This window comes from Euprymna scolopes, chromosome 18 (genome assembly GCF_053919585.1).
Source record: "Euprymna scolopes isolate OS-2025 chromosome 18, ASM5391958v1, whole genome shotgun sequence".
In the NCBI taxonomy this organism is placed as follows: Eukaryota; Metazoa; Mollusca; class Cephalopoda; order Sepiida; family Sepiolidae; genus Euprymna; species Euprymna scolopes.
In genome coordinates, this window is record NC_136499.1 from 53,229,133 (window position 1) to 53,247,624 (window position 18,492).

Sequence of the window (18,492 nt, forward strand, 5' to 3'; positions counted from 1 at the left end):
TCCTGTGAACGTTAGGCCAAGGAGTTTGAAAGATGTACTCTCAGATAAAGAGTCGTTGGCCATTGCTATAGGTGGTACAGAGGGTTTCTTATAATTATTGAATGGAACTAGTTTAGTCTTGGCGGCATTGAACGCGACCAATCACTTTTGTCCCCATTCCACTACAGATTGGAGGTCTTCCCTAGTGTTTCTGCCATTTCTTTAGTTATATGTTAATTCGTCTTCCTGTCGTGCCTGCCATAGAGTGTAGTGTCATCAGCATATATACCCATCTCAGAGGAAATTTTGTCGGGGAGGTCATTTATATATATCAGAAACAATAGAGGTCCAAGGATAGACCCCTGGGGCACTCCCGCATTTATATCATATTGTTTAGATGTACGACCGTCGAGGACAACCTGGATTTTTTTCTTATCTAATAAGGATTTAATTATGTAAAGTAATCTACCAGTGATACCGTATGATCTAATTTTCCTGAGGAGACCCTCATGCCATACCTTTTCAAAAGCCTAAGATATATCTAGAGCTACCGCTCTGTCCTCCCCCACTTTCTCCAGTGAATGGTATATAAGTTCAGAGATTACAGTTAAGATGTCAGCTGTGGAACGGGCTTGTCTAAATTTATATTGTTTGTCAGTCAGAAGTTTAGCATTTGTAAGGTAATGGACTAGAGCATGGTTAATTAAGGTCTCAAATATTTTGGCAAAAAGTGTGAGGAGGCTAATAGGGCGATAATTTGATGGGTCAGTCCTTTCGCCAGAATTCTTGAATACTGGTACAACAGAAGCAGTTTTCCAACAGCCCGGAAGGCACACTTCATTAAGGCATTTGTTGTAGAGTTTGGAGAGAACTGGAGCTACTTCGGCTTACCATTTTTTTAAATAGAATAGCTTGGATGAGATCGGGTCAACATGCTTTTGAAGTGTCAAGGTTTTTCAGGCTGCCATGCACATGAGCAGGGGTGATTTTCAGATCAGCTAGCGTGGCATCCGTCCGCATAGGAAAGTCAGGTAGGGGGTAGTTGGAAGGGTCCAGTGTGGAGTTTGAGGCAAATCGACTGGCAAGCATGTTAGCCTTGTCGGTTGCTGAGGAGACAACCTCGTGATTGTTGGTTAGTGGGGGAATTGTTGATTGCCCATTATTTACTACACGGTTGTAGATTTTCCAGAAGTCTGGAGTTCCTAGTTTTTGTGCTTCGATGCGTTTTTTAGTGGTTTCCGTAAATTCTCACTTAGCTGTCACTATTTCTTTCTTAACGTTATTTCTAGCTGTATACACTTCAGTCTGTTGTTAACTGAACTTATTTAAGTTAAATTTGCGGTATGTATGCTGCTTTTGAGCAATGGCAGTTGCGCAAGTCGAAGTAAACCATTGGGGAGAGTGGGGCTTACTATAAAATTTCCGCATGGGAACATGCGCTTCGATTGCAGTTTTGAACCAGTCAGTTGTCTCGTTTGCACACTGTTCATCAGGGAGAGAACAAATATTTACCCATGGGCCATCTCTGATTATTTCCCTGATGGCTTCCCAGTCAGCCTTTTTATAATATCTCGTTGTTTTGAGCACTGGCTCTTCAGTTTTGGCTCTAGAGTTTAGGGCGATTTCAACCATTATCACTGAATGATCAGCGTTCCCGGGTGGGCTGTGGGCCTTCGGTATGAAATCATTGGGAACTGTGATCAGAAACAGATCTAGAAGCGATGCGTGTTATTCTTCCTGGTCAGGGAAACGGGTTCGAAACGTAACAATTTGTGATAGAGAGTGAGATATAGTGAAGCTATGAGTTGTTCTGCCCGCTGCATCTGTGTAAGTAGAGAATCTAAGCCAGATTTTGTGGTGGACATTAAATCACCAAATACATGCACTTGCGCGCTATTGTCGAGGGAGAGTGCCGTGTCTATGCTGTCAGAGACTTTATTTATCATGGTGCAGTCCTGGGTCGAGGGAGAGCGGTAGAAAAAATAAAAGTAGCTAATGTTGTGTTTCATGTTTAGTCTAAAGCACATAAAGGTTTGATCATCCGTTTCTAGGATCCTTTCTCTAGTCAGGGGGAGGGTATTACAAATGTTAATCCAAATCCGTGCATGTGTCTGTCAGAGTCCTTACGGCAGAGTGGGAGATATCCAGGCATGTAAAATTGGTTAGAGAGGATGGAGGAGTGTAGGTTAGTCTCACTTAGTTCTAAGATATCCAGGTTATTTGTTAAGAGAAATGCTTAAACATAGGCTACATTAGTTCTAAGCCCACGGATATTTGTGAATTCAAGCCTTAAGGGAGGAGGCAAGTTGAATTTGCTTGCCCCTAAGCGTGGTTTAAGCTTACTTTTAGATTATACTGTCGTCATATTTTTAAAGAGTTTCGTTTTAGGTAAGGGGGGAGGGCTAAACAAGAGGTTATGCAGAGCATCAGACATGCATCACAAGTAGATCATCAGCTGACTTGTCTCCAATTAGGACTGTGGCCTCAGGAAAGTCCACCGGGGATAAGTGCAGGTTCCCTTTTCATGCGCGTCATGACACTACAAACAACCCGATATTATTCAACTGCTGATGGAGCAGCCGCTCTAAGCGCTACCAAAGAGTTAGGGCACCTGCACTAACAGTCAGGAACAGCAGCCAGGAACTCTCAATCCGGTACCCTCAACCCATTAGAAGAAGGTCAACCCAATCTAATTGCTCAGGCATATATTGAAGCACTCCCAAATGTCAAGATTTAGGGGTGGGGTGTGCCGGGAAGGTGGTAAACGGCGTTCGTTGCCCTAGCCAAGAAACAAGATCAGCCGCTGGATGTTTCTGTCGAATCACCGAGATAATGTCTCCGCGCTTGACTAATAGGCAAAGAAGGAGTATGGAAGCCGGGCGATAGACAGAGCCTATATACTCCTTAAGCAGTTTAAGTTTGCAAACCGGTAATTTGTTTGAGTCACCAGCTCTAGGAAGGTTGTCATCCAAGACTAAAGAGGCCTCCCTCCCCATTGGTTTAGTTTCAGAGTTTTCCTTCTCCTAGACGGATGATCTGGGAAGATCTACTGTGTGCGTCAGCACTGAGAGGGGTTGCTCCGCGCTTAGGTTCTAATTCAGTATTTCTGCGACCCCGCGTGGCTAGTTAGTGTTACTGGGTTGGTTTGTGCAGGTTATATCTCTGCTGATTAGTTACACTCCTCAAAGTGATTTAGGGGCATTGCTATTTATTGTTACTGGATAAGGGGTGTGAGTGGAGCTCATGCAGTGTAAACATCTATTATTGTAAAAGGCTTGTTAGGGAGAAGATAATGTGGTTGGAGTCTTTCCCTTTTTATTTATTTTATTCATGTTAGTTTAGGTCTAGGATAATATTACAGTATAAGTAGGTATTAAGAATTCAACTACGAGTTGTGCCCGAACTATTTTAGATGATAGAAGGGTTAAAATGTAAGTGCAATATAGTATGGATAAAACCGCAAGTTTTGAGTCATGTGTATTTAGGTGAGTAGATATCTGGCCAGGTTTTCAGTAGATGCGAATAGAGTTGAAGTTGTAGATATTTTCAAGTAAGAGTCATGGGACATTTTGCATAACACGGAGTATCGGTTCAATTTCGTATTAATCGTTGCAAAACTCTCGAGGAGACAGTTATGTAATGCAGATCATTTTGCTTCTGAGTACTTTGGCTGTTAAATACCTTACTGGATAGGAATGCGCGCTAATGCATGTCTTATAGGTAGAAATGTATAGATGTTTAGTGATGGCTATTAAAACAGTTTGCATGTGAGGGTTAGAGATTCCACTACAAATGCAGTGCAATGTAGGAATTTAGTGGCGGCTTGGTGGGAAGGAGCAGAGTGTTAGCATTACAGAGAAAAGGAGTTATTTATTTACAGATAGTAGATATCCATTAGGATTTTGAGTTACAGGTAAGGTTTAGTTTGAAGAAAGGAAAAAATTTTTTTTTTGGCATGCAGGTAACAAAAACGCAGTCGTCTTGGAGGTAAAATGTATATAAAGATTTCGTAGCTAGCTGTTAGGGTTCCGCCCCCAGTTATAAGAGGAACAACTAGTTCATTGAGATTCGAAATTGTAGTCATATGGTCAGGCACAGAGTGTTGCATCTACTCAGAAAATTAGCCCTTGTATCACAGCTAAGATACTGTATATTGCAGTTACAAATATAGTGATAGTTAAATTATAAGTTAATTCAGTGGTTTGGTATGGATATCACGGAGGCCACTTTATTAATACAAGCAAGCATTTGGTAATAACAGATATTAAGTATACTACATAAATAAAGTTATTCTGTCTTCTATAGTAGAAAAAAATCCTCGCTCCTGTTCGGTATTCTTTTGACTAGGCTATTCATTTTTCGAGTCGAATTCTTACTACAGACGGCTCGCATGGAAGCAAGGAGTTAACGAGTATTCATACGCCTATAATTAAAATACATTAAATAAATAAATTTAAAAGAGAGAATGTATAAACAGTTGGTAAAAAAAACTAAAAAGAAAAACGGCTCGCATCGAAGCAAGGAGTAAAGACAATATATGGGCATATAATTAAAATGCATTAAATAAATACATTTTTAAAAAAACAGTTGGCATTTTGGTAGTATTAGGATTGATTAGTTTCACTTAGCTTGATTTCTTTGGCCATCTACATTTGACGCATCTGCCAGCGTGCGTAACCATGTTCTAGGTGAGAGTATATGTGCTTCTTCGCTTCCTTACCCGGATTTGTATCTATTTATAGAGGGTGCATATGCGTATGATAATTTTACTTTTTTTTAATGTTTATAGTTCTGTCTTATCCAGATATACCAGCAGAAATTAGACTGGGCAAGCCACGTCGTTTTCGAACGTCTTCTGGGATCTTGGATAACAACTAATCGAAAATCCAGCTCATGCAAATGCATAAAAAATAGACTATTTTAGAAACTTGCACCGAGCTGACTCTCCAATCATTTAAAAATTTTGGAGTCAATTTAATTTTCTCCACACAATCCATCTCAATAAACAGAAGGAATTTATTACATCAGTGGACTTGCACAGAGGGATAATTTTACTCGTTCTCACTCTCCCAGTTTTTTTATATAGACTTCATATAATTGACACTATATTATTTTATATGAAATCCCCATTGATTATTTTCTCTTTTACCTGTATATCCCCCAATATTTGGTCCTTCTTTACAATATAATTCGTTTTATTCCATTTATTTAGTATACGAATAAATTACCCCTGATAAGTTTATTGGCGAAAAGAAGCCTATACCGTGTTTTTGGATCGTATATTTTAGAGCGATGTATAGACTTTGTACCGCTAAATCCGCACGCGCGCACACCCACTAAGCATATATATATATATATATATATATATATATATATATATATATATATATATATATATATATATATAAAGAGAGAGAGAGAGAGAGAGAGAAAAGAGAGAATAAATGACAAAAAGTTATATTACAAAAATCATGATGTTGAACATCTTATAATGTATTACTTTAAGTCCGTTGACTTATACAATTCTTTAAAATATCTGTTTCGTAGCGCAAAATCAATCACTTAATCATTATATCAATTAGTGAATCTAATATGTCCTTAACTCATCAGAAGAAACAGAAACGATAAATCTGTCAAAAGGAACTGAAATGTGATGTGACATGGTAAAAATCCGAAAATTATGGCGTAATGGAAAAAATATAAAGGTATTCGCAGCTTCTCTTCCAATTTTCGTGTTTTTACCATGTCAAATCACATTTCAATTCTTTTTGACTGATTGATCGTTACTATTTCTTCTGATGAGTTAAGGGCATAATAGAGTCACTGATTGATATCATAATTGAGTGATTAATTTTGCGCTGCGAAACAGATACTGTCAAGAATTATATAAACGAACTTACTTAAAGAAATAAATTATAAGATGGTCAACATCACGAATTTGGAATCTAACTTTTTTGTCATTTTATCTCTATATGGCTCTTTAATTATATTAAATTATTATTATTAATTTACAGTCTATACGGTTTCTTTTCACTTGTCCTTCTTTTCTCTTACTCTCATTATCTTTCTGACCCCCGTCATTTTTAGTGAGTCATATTTTCTATTTATATTACTAGCTTATATGCCGTCTTTTCCTTTTATCATGAATCTGTGTTTCCTTCCCATTCCGGTACGCTTAATCCCCTCATTTATTCATATGTTAACATTTTTAATCTCGTATTTATATCTTCGTTTACTTATGTAAATTTATACATCCTTGATTTGCAGATTCAATGTTCAACAGCCAATTTTAATCTATAGATTTTATTTGTACAATATTGGCTTTCCTAAACTTCTGATGAGAAAAAATTAACTTCGAAATGTTATGGCCTAAACAGTTTTTCATTCTGTCGTATGTTTTCCTTTTATGTTCATACAGTATATTAAAATATATGTAATTGGTAACTATTTAATATATTATTATTGTTATTGGTGTTCTTTACAGTGTTGAAATTTCCGTATGTTGTTGATAAGATGTTCTTTTGTAAAAGTATTTTATTTTCTACCTTTCTTTATATATATATATATATATATATACACACACACGCATATATATATATATATATATATATATATATATATATATATATATAAACCTTGTGTATCGCCTTATTGCAGCTCAAGATTTTTTTAATTATGAAATTGCTATGAAACGCAGATAAGTGAAATTTGATACACTGGTAGAGCATAACATAGTGGCATACTCCCTGAGTTTTATGTAATTTAAACAAATATTTTAAAAATGATGCTAATTTGCTATTTTCTGCTCATCTTTAAGTGTGTATCACTTTATTGCAGGTATCCTAAATGTCTAAAATTGTCGAGGCAACGCTAGTGAAACGGACCATGTTGTTGTAGGCCTTGCTGTAGGGTTATCCCTCATAAATCTAGCAAAGGAGCTCGGAAGGTATTAAAGTACATTGTTTCCATTCATTGATAATCAAAACATCAAACAAAAGAGGGCAGAAAAACACAAAAAGTCAGTTTCTGCACGTGATGTTACAAAAAATCGCCATCAACTTATCAAGCAGCAGAATAGAACCAGCATTGCTCTATTCGACAAGGCTGGAATACCTTCCTTGTCCATAATGACACGTTGCAGTGTCTTAAACGAAATTGCAAGAAGCATTAAGCCCTTATCAAGACCTGTTTTAAACCATACCCACTAAGAAAAACGTTGGGCGTGGGCTCAGATGTACAGGAAAACAGCTTTGAAAATGTTCCTTTCACCGATCAGGCCAGACCAAACATTGATGGACAACATAGGTGGGCCAAATTATTGGATTCCCTAGCTTTCAAGATTCCGTCGTCAACAGGGAGATGAAGGTGTCATGCTTAGGGCTGAAATAATCTCCGATGAACTAATTGGAACATTTCGAGTGTCAGGGGGTGTCACACTGACACTCCAGCCTTGCATTTTATTTTTAAAAAAACACTTGTCACAATGGCCTGATTACGTTCTATGGCGCCTAACTCCAAATATATTTTTATGCTAAACAATGCGCCATCCTACTCAGCCACGGCTACAGTATCCTACCTTAAGTCATCAGGCATTAGTGGAGAAAATTTGATGCAACGGCTAGGTTGTTCTCAAGATATAAACCAAATTTCGCAGCTCCGGTCAGTAACAAATATGAAACTTTATGAAGGAAGTGTTAAATTTTCGTCAAAAGTTGAACTTTGGAGAAAGATTTTGAGAGTTTCCTATCGCATCAAATCATCTCAAATAGCCGATTGACATAATCAGTTAATAAGAGGCTATTCAAAGTGATTTTAAAGAATGAGACTCATGTAGAAAAGATAAATAATTCCATAGGCAAAATAACGTAAAATTCGTTCTTGTTTTTGATTAATATTGAAACTGGATACATTTTTTAATTCATAAAAATATAAATATAAAGTTAGAATATTGTTTTGTTACTGACAATATAAATTGTTAGATAAGTGTGAACACTCCACACTACCAGAAAAAAGAAAATAACGTAACTGGCAAAATATTTTTTTAAAATTCCACAAAACTCAGGGAAATACGGCACCTTGTAATGCTCGTACAGTGTTCTAAATTTTACGTCTCTGCGTTTCCTAAAAATTTCAAAATTAAAAATGTATTGACCTGTAATAAAGCGATACTCAGGTTGTATATATATATATATATATATATATATATATATATATATATATATATAGAGAGAGAGAGAGAGAGAGAGAGAGGGAGAGAGATGAAACGCGGAATATTCAGTGTGGCTTAATCGCGATATATCTTTTATAGCTTACAAAGTAGCTGTACCTACGTATTGAGCACTGTTGAAGTAAATACTTATAATTTACGCATAAATTCATACTTTCGTATATTAATTTATGTGAGTAAATGAAGTACTTATATATATATATACATATATATATATATGTATATATATATATATATATATATATATATATACACTATTTTTTGTCCGTGAAAAACTGATGATTGACTATGTGTGCTCACGTTAGCATGAAAAACAATTTTTATTAAACGTTGTTATCCATCTAACCGATACCATGATAGTTAGTTCGTTTCACCTACAAATCTATAAAACATATTTGTGAAATGCGTCCAGTCGTTGCGCCAAATAAGTGGAATGGACATTTTATATATATATATATATATATAGATAGATAGAGAGAGAGAGAGAGAGAGAGAGTGATCCTAAGGAAAATATAATATAGTTGTAAATGGATATCCACATATTTGAATTAATATATTTCTCTTTGTCAATGTATTTATTTATCTGTCGTTCTATCTCCGATGAGCTCATTCGTGTTAAGTCGTTTCTGTAGATAGAGCATTTCGTCACCGGTTGATTATCTAAATATTCCAAGTTTTCCTAGTCGTGTTTTGTATTTCTGATTAAAGTAGGAAAGAAAAAAAAGAAAACTTTATTTTCCAACCGATAGACTAGATGAACTGTGAACTTAACACGGTCGCATCTGCATCTAAAAATGAAATAAACAGTTACAAACATATACTTGAATTAAGTTCACAGAGGCACAAGAAAATTAAACAATAAAATGAGACAAACATTTCTTAGTAACTTCTTTTTCAGGTGTAGTTTATTACAATGCGATCAATACAAAGAACGCAATTAATCTAAGAATGGCTGATTAAAGATTACCGTATGATTAAGATAGTTCTTTCGTAATTACGTATTGCGTCTTATGGAACATTCTTATGACTCATACTATATCATGTGTAAATGTGGTGAATATGACAAAACGCTCACTTTCAAAATAAGAAAAGCATTAAACTACACTTATAGTATAACGAAAATGTAATTACCCATTTTAATTAAATATTCACATAGAAACATCCATCTACTTAAAGGATAACCATTAATGGCTGACTTAAACAAAAAAAGTACAGGTTGACCCCCCAAAAACGGGCCACAAATCTAATTAGGCCCCGTTTCTTAATGTTTTGGCCGAATGAAATGAAACTTTGGTCATAACTAGTTTATTATATTCAAAACATCACATCAACACACTAAGGTCTTTGGCCTTTTTCTCCGTTCTACAGCATATGTTCTGGATGGACTCCATTTAGCTTTTGTTTTTTAGGGGGTCCCCCCTGTATACATATTGCATTTTCTCCTAATCCGTTGCCTTGTTTAATTTTGTCTTTTTCTTTTCGTTTGTTTTCTAAATAGAATTTAGTTTCGAAGTGGAGTATATTTATCTTTATTTACTAACCTCCATACAAAGGCAAATTTACCTTTACAAATAGTTTAAAAAGCAGGTTATTTTACACTCTCTGAAAAGGTAAACTCTATTAGCTAAAAATTAATACATGTACACTCGTAGGAAATCGTTTTTTTTTTTTAATCAGGCTACAAAAGGCGAAACGCATTACCTATCTCAATGATTTCCTAAAAAATCGGCATCATTACTAATACATTTTCGAATATGAGCTTTGTAATGGACTTGAGAATCTAAGCGTCATATACATTGTGATTTGTATTTGTGAACTTATGTCTCATAACATATCAAGGACTAAAGTAATTATAAACTAGATAAAACAAGATGGATGCGTTATTGTTTTAATAATGTATAATATTAAAAAACACGCTGGCAACTATTAAATTATAATTCTCGCTGATATATAAAAGTTATTTATTTTATCGTTTGCATATCCTAAGACCGCATACAACATACTTAATGTTTATGCCCGTTTAGAGAATTTATTGTTGATTTCATCACCTTTTTAAAACCCAATGGTTTCATCTAACAAATACAATTCAAGAATCAAGTGCCATGGATCAGTTGCATACTATACAAAAATATTGTTTTGAACGCACCGGCCTCATCAGAGAACCAACTGTTAGGTCGTTTGCAATTATTATGTACTAAAGTCAAGCATCATAACTCAGTTGTGCTCTAAAAGACGTCATAATTCCGAACGTGCTCCTTTCTTATGAATGTGCATCTTTCTTGTGAAAAAATCTACAGTGGTCCTGTATATGACCTTAAACTATATTCGATATTAAGGCCCCAGGTTGTAGTCTTTGAGGCGTGTGGAGACACCTCTTAATTGCCGCTGCTCCCAGGTCAACTTTGTCCCCGAGTAGCAGCACCGGTTAGGGTCCCAACTATCAGCTAACTAGAAATCGACTTGAACAAAATCAAATATATTCTATTAAAAAAATCTTTAAAATCACTGGATTCGGCATTAAATAACCTGAAAAGGGTTGATATGCCGTAAAACAAAAACAACCAACCAAATCCACAGTGGATTGCATTGACTAAGACTATAGTATTGCACGTTGATAGGACTGCTTAAATGCCCTTGTTATGTTCAGTCGGATAAAAGTGTTAACTTTGGTCAACATTGGATTTTTCTCTTTAATCTGAATTCTATCATAAATTTTTAATATGTACTAGACGTAGTCCGATAAAAAAAAACAATGTAAAAACACTGGCAGCTACATCATGTACGTGAGTTGAAATTAAAAATTAACAGCCATTTCTCAGCGATAGGGAACGAACTTACACAAATAAACGCACACTTAAACCAAATTACTTTTGTATAATAGTAGGAATCAGGCTTATGTAACTGATATATATATATATATATATATATATATATATATATATATATATATAATGCTCTCATACAGGGAAGACTGAAATTCATGATTAAAAACGTTAACCTTATTTTAAACTGAAATTCATGATTAAAAACTGTTAACCTTATTTTAAACGTTGACTTTATTTTAGTCAACGTTTAAAATAAGGTTAACAGTTTTAAGAAAATAAAATTAAAAACGTGGGAGTCAGCTGTTCGGTTTCGCCCTCTCTTTATCAAAGCTGTATCGAGGGATTTGTTTTGAAAAAAACACACACACACACAAATAGGAATTGAAAATAGGTACAAATATAATCACGTCACATTACGTTATGTATGGGGAAAGATTAGGGGAGAGCTATTGAAATACAACAACGTTATATTACTCGAATATCCTGGAGCGTAAGCCCGCAAAAACCCAAGTGTTGTTTTAATACTTGTGTTATCATAAACAATAAAAAACATTAAATAAATATTTAATGAAGTAATATACTCTTATTATTCCAAAAAAAAAAAATGATTACAACCATTGTAAAAAATCATTTATGAACAATATAATCAGATATTACATATTTCTGTAAAATATTAATTGTGGGCAAGTTACTTATTTATACTAAAACAGGAAGTCTTGTACCGTAAATGGAAATTTTTATATTAATTAAACAGAAGTCTTTTGTGTGGGAAAATTGGTTCCGTCTTTATTTTCTTACAATTCATCGGATGTTTTGTTTAATAAAAACTACAATTCTTCACCAATTTGCGTCGAATTGTCCACATCAAATTATTATTATTATTATTATTATTATTATTATTATTATTATTATTATTATTATTGTAATTATTATTATTATTGTTATTATTATTGTTATTATTATTATTATTATTGTTATTATTATTATTATTGTTATTATTATTATTGTTATTATTATTATTATTATTATTATTATTAATGTTATTATTATTATTATTATTATTATTATTATTATTATTATTATTACGCTTATCGCTCCGTCCGTTATCATGCTGTGCATCCCTAAAAAATGAAAGTGGAATATTCCAAAAAATGGAATATTCCAAATAAACCTTGTAACCCTTGAAATATAAATAAACCTTGTAAACCGTGAAATATAAAAATAAAATTGGTGACACTGTTGAGGCAAAGCTAATAAAAATGATTTGTTTTCTTAGCCTTTTAGCTAAGATCAAAGTGTAGTATCCGTTCTTCAGGTGCTACATTTCAATTTCTTCTCTCTTAATGAAAGAGAAATCGTTTACGACTAAGATAATTTTTTCTCCACGTATAAAAAATGACCCCGGTGTCTTAATCGGTTTCGTGGGGAGGCACAGTGAATAGGTACTATGTTTAATGTAACAAAGTTTTAATATTAAAAAAGTAACTGGAAAAAGTGAGTTCTGATTTAATTACAAAATGATTAATCATAAAATGCTCTGGAAAATGTCCGTTCTGATTATTTGTTTTTGTTTACATGCCTCCCCACAAGGGCAGAATTGGGCATGAGGTGGATTAAAAATTTAAGGGGAAACCAGCTCCCCAAAAAGGCCACTCTGGTCAATAACAAAAATAAAAATTGTATCAGTAATGGAGGATTTCTCCTCCATTAACCAATACCAAAAAAGGAGGGATTTAAGTCACTGGAATACTGAAACTGATACTACACTCAGAAAGTCATGTTGAAGCAATGGTTGCCTAATTACTAACCGTGTTGATGTTTTTATGTATTACTTTCGAAAAGCTGCTAAAACAGTATATAATTTTAATATTACTTTATTTCAAGTATATTTTCAGCAGTGGATTACGGGATATGAAGCCAGTCCCGGAAATTACTTACACCATTTACGATTTAAACATTGCTTTATTTCATGTATATTTTTAACAGTGGGGTGGGAGATATTAAATCAGTCCCGAAAATGGGTGAAACCATTTACGCATTACACATTACTTTATTTAATGTACATTTTTAACATTGGGGTGGGAAGTATGAAGTCGGTTCCGGAAATGGCTGCAATAATTTACGTTTCGGACATTACTTTATTTAATGTATATTTTTAACAGTAGGATGGGAGATAAGAAGTCAGTCCCGGAAATGGTTGAAAAAGTTTACGATTTATACATTACTTTATTTCATGTATATCTTCAACAGTGAGTTGGGGATTATAAGTCAGTTCCAGAAATGGTTAAACAGTTTACTATTTAGACATTACATTATTTCATGTATATTTTTAGCAGTGCGTTTGGGATATAAAGTCGGTCCCGGAAATGGCTGAAACAGTTTATGATGAAAACATTATTTTATTTAATGTATATTTTCAACAGTGGGGTTGCGAATATAAAGTCAGTCCCGTGATTGAATGAGATGTGCAAATATATACTATCAGAAAGCGTCACCCAGTATTGAATTAGATAGGTTGAAAACATATAGTAGAAAAATACCCAGCGTCGCACGGGATCGAATGAGATAGATGAATCATGTATATTATCAGAATATGCGGCGTCACCCGGGATTGGATAAGATAGGTGAAACATATATACTATGAGAATACCCAGAATTGATTTATTTGTTTGTAATGAAATAACCAACCCAGACAATATATCAAAGTTATCATTTAAGTAAGGGGAAGCGACATGATGGGTTAAAGTTATGAAAATTATTGTCAAAATTAGTAACATATCCAAGAATTATGAAAAATGATGAAATGTGAGTTACTTGATTGGTGCGTTTGTAATGATATAATAAGCTCAGACAATATATCAAATATATTATATAAGTAGGAGGGAGAGGCATAATGTGGGTTTTAATTATAAAAATCATTGTCGAAATTAGTAACATATCCAGGATTATTGACAAAAATTAAATGTGAGTTAATCGATTGTGTGTTTATAATAAAATAATCAGCCCAGGAAATATATCAAAGTAATGTTAGTAAGAGAGGGAGATAAGGACGGTTTAAATTATGAACAATAATTGTCGAAATCAGTAACATATCCAAGTATTATGAAAAATGTAATATGTTATTAAATGCATTAGTGTGCTTGTAATGAAATAATCAGACCAGACAATGCATCAAAGTCATTATTTTAGTAAGTGGGCGATGGCGTGGGTTAAAATGATGAAAAATCATTGTCGATATTAGTTATCCAAGAATTATGAAAAATGACAAAATGTGAGATAATTGATTGATGTGTTTGAAATGAAATAATAATCCCAGATTATGTATCAAAGTTATCATTTTAGTAGTAGGGGGTTGATAATGTGGTTAAAAATATTTAAAATAATTGTCGAAATGAGTAACATATCCAAGAATTAAGAAAAATGATTAAGTATGAGTTAATTGATAGTTGTGTTTTTTTTATGAAATAATCAGCCCAGACAATATATCAAAGTAATTTATTCGTAAGAGAGGGCGACGGGGGTGGTTTAAATTATAAAATAATATCATCGAAATTAGTAACATATCCAAGAATTACGAAAAATGACGAAATGTATTTAATTGATTGTGTGTTTATATTTCTATTTTATTTACATAGGAGTCACCATTAGCAAGCCCCTCTGGCTACTCGATGAAAAGGGTTATTGAGTGTATAGTAATAAATTGTATAATACCGTAGTAGTCCTTCATAGAAATTTGATAGATGACGTTACTTAAGGAGGCGGTCCATCAATAATTTTTTGATGTTTGACTTGAAGACAACTAAGTTGTAGTAAACTGGGAAGTATGCAAAAGGAAGAGAGTTTCACACGCGTGCAGTTCTAAGAAAAAACACATTGTTCATGGAATCTACGTTTTGATTTAGGCACAATTAAAGAGTGGGGAAAGTAATTGTCAGTGATTTCACCTAGATAGGTGTTTTTCGAGTTGGATTGGCGAGGGAGAGACAAGAGACTGGAGCTTAGATAAACATTTGCCGTAGAAATAACGACAAAACAAAGACAGGCTCGCAAAATCCATTCCGTGGGAAAGACATTGCAAGGAAGAGAAAAGGGCATCTCGCATTAAGTTACGACATCTATATTGTACTATGTCTAGGCAGCATAAGCTGCTTCTGGCAGCTCCTGCCAAGATGTGGGAACCATGCTCCATCCTTGGCCATACTTGGCGTTTTTACATAGATAAATAATTGCATCAGTAGTGAGATATCTACTGGAGCGGTAGAAAGATCCCACTATTCTTTCAGCGACCTTTTAGATTTTATGTACGGGTTCCATTTGAAATCCGGAGTAAAGATCAAGCCCAGAAGCTTGTCAAAACTGAAGCTTCTCCGAATAGAGAGCCCTCCATTTCAATTGATGGCAGATGGGGATCAGAGCGTTGATGATGTAGATAGGAGCTGGTGTTAGATGCATTAAAAGTAACCAACCACCTCTTCCCCCATTGTACCAAGCGCTCAAGATCCGGGGAGGGACAATTAGAGAGATTTTGGTCATTTACGGCCTTTGACGTGTTGTCATAGATGATTATGTCATCAGCATATCTGCCAATGAATGATCTAAGTATGTGTATTGCGACATCATTGATGTAGATCAGGAAGAGAGTTGGGCCCAGTATGGACCCCTGAGGACCTGATATCTGCACATCAACCACTACTCTTATGAGTTTATCAGAGATAAATTATTTGATAATTGAGAAGACATTTCAGCTATACTGTAGCTGGTGATTTTGTGAAGTAGGCATTTATGCCATACTCTACTAAAGGCCTTTGATATGTCCAGAGCAATTGCCCTTTTGAGATAGAACCGTTCGCACCCCTGCTATAGATGTAAGAGAACGGAAACCATATTGCATGGCATCAAGGATGCTATTTCTGCTGAGGTGTTTGATGACTTCCTTATTTAATATGGACTCTAGTAATTAACTTATGACGCATAGGAGACTTATTGATCTGTACTAAGAAGGAGATGATCTATCACCTGAGTTCTTAAATACAGGGCATACTGATGAGTTTTAGCAGGGTGGTGGGAAGCGATTTTTTTAAGACAACGATTTTGGGAGTATTGGGGCAAGCTCTGGTAAAAACTTTTTCAACACTATAATTGGAATGCCGTCAGGGCCAGTTGCTTTAATGGAATCAACCCTCTTGATTAGCTTGACGACATCACGCACGGATATTTTTATGTCGCACAGAGTGTTGTCTGTTAAAGTAGAAAATACGGAGGATTTATGGCCTTCGCCGCATAGGTTAGAATTAGCTGAAAAGTTCTTGGCAAATAGGCTGGCTTTGTCCGATGGTGGCGAGATTATTTCAGGTCCATTGAACACACGCTTTTGTTCATGATACTGTGTGCTATTTGCCAAAACTGGTTGGAACCAAGCCGCTGTTAATGACTTTGTTTGTAACGGACTGAGCATATAACTCTCTTCATTTTTATTATTCTTTTACCGTGGTTTCTGGCATACCTTAAAGCGGCTTTAGTATCAATGCCTCTCTTATGTTGGTAGCTATGGAAAAAGGGAGTTCTGTACGCAATAGAACTAGCCCTCTTTGGAGAGAACCATGGCTGGCTGTTAAGTTTTTTTTTCTGAACATTTTTTGGAGGGAATTGAATCGGTCTATACCTAAAATTAACCATTCGGCCTGGTCCGATACTACAGAGGACATATCTTTTTAAACATCTGATATAAATGTACGGAAGCTATCCCAATCAGCCATAGAGTATCGTTATACTGTACGATGCAGAGGAACGTCTGCGCACCTATTACATTTCGTTGTTATTTTAAATGATACAATAGAGTGGTTGAAAGATTTCATGGAGAAAAAAATTGGGATTACATAGCTCAGGGCAAGTTATGAGGAAAAGGTCTAGGAGACTTGCATACTGGCTATCAACAAATGGAGAAACCTCCCCTAGTCATCGGTTTTATTTGAGTGGGGTAACAATTCCACATTGAGAACATTGAAGTCTCCACAGACGTGAAAATTTGCTGAAGGATACACAGACAGAACGTGGTCAATCTTCTCATGCTTTTAATGATAGTAACCCCGGTGTTGTGGGGGCGATAGAGTGCAAATATAAACACAGTAGTGTGAGCAAGTGCTTTCGGGCTGCACTTGTATGGTAAGTAAGGATCTTCTCTGGAGATTTCCCTACCACACGCAAATCTATCTGTAATGTAGGCACATACATGGCGATCTTGGGGGTCGGATTTCGAGGTTAACTTAGAGTATCCTTTATTTACCAACTCATCTAGGAAAATTGATGGTCCAATGCCAGTTTGGCTTAGGAATAATAGGTTTGGTTTAGTTTTTGTAATAGAGTTTGAACCTCTGGAAGGTTGGAAGGTTGGAGCGTTGACCCCTTATGTTGGAGAAGGGGACAAGGTAGTGGGAGGTCTACGTTGTAAGTTGGAGGTCTGGGTTTACTCGACTATTTTTCTGGACACCTTTTTGGGTTTATTAAATAGGTCTAGAGACTTGCTGAGAGCAGGAGAGAGAGGAAAAGTCAGAGAGAAAAAGAAAATAATTTATTTTGTGAGACATGATAAGGTAAAGCCGTAACAATTACCAACTAATATGGCCGCGAAATGCCCCATCAGAAGCTACTGCATGGTCCAGAATCCTTTCATCAAATTGCAATAAAGCAGCCGCGGTATTTTCCCTGCTGATGGAACAGCCTGCTTTGTGTTTAATCCAAAGTCCGAGTCCCTTACTATCAGGCAGGTAACCTCAGCCACAATGATAGGCATAGAAACAGAACTTCCAACATCTCTGGCGACTGTTCACATAAAATGCTGCCAACCTAGATTACAGCTTTTTCTCCTCCCTTTGTCAGAAAAATCACTCATGAAAAATGAGGACTGAGGGAGAAATAAGGAGAAGCGAGAGTAACGACAGATGTCGATAATTCATCAACAATGCATTGTCTACTCTTTATTAAAAGAAATAAAAGAATTGAAGGGACTTATTAATTATTACTTAGTATAACTCCGTAGTTCTATTAGGAATTTAAGATATTTTAGGATACCTTCCCCTCCAATATTAACGTGTGAATTTAGATCGTTGAATAAGCATGCCATTTATAATTATAAGTTTCATTACTTTTTATTTTCAATTCTATTTTCAGGACTATAATTGGAATGGAATCAATGCTATTTGCTTTACTGGAATCAAGGGTTTTTATTAGCTTAACAACATCAGGCAATATATTTGTATGCCGCATATCTGGTTTTCTGACACAGAAGCAAACGAGGGGTATGGCGGCTTTTATCACATAGGGTAGAAGAAGGTCTAAAGATCTTGGCAAAGAGTTTAGTTTTGTCTGAGTCTGACAGGATTACCAAAAGTTAATTGCTGATAATTGGGATAGTGCACACACCTCTGTTTAGGATTCGGTTTGCATTTTGCCAAAATTGGTGGG

General features: G+C 35.2%; 1 pseudogene; it reads left to right on the forward strand.

Moving 5' to 3' along the window:
• Positions 1-12,295: 12,295 nt before the first annotated feature.
• LOC145298093 (U2 spliceosomal RNA) lies at positions 12,296-12,422 on the forward strand (annotated as a pseudogene).
• The last annotated feature ends 6,070 nt before the right edge of the window (positions 12,423-18,492 follow it).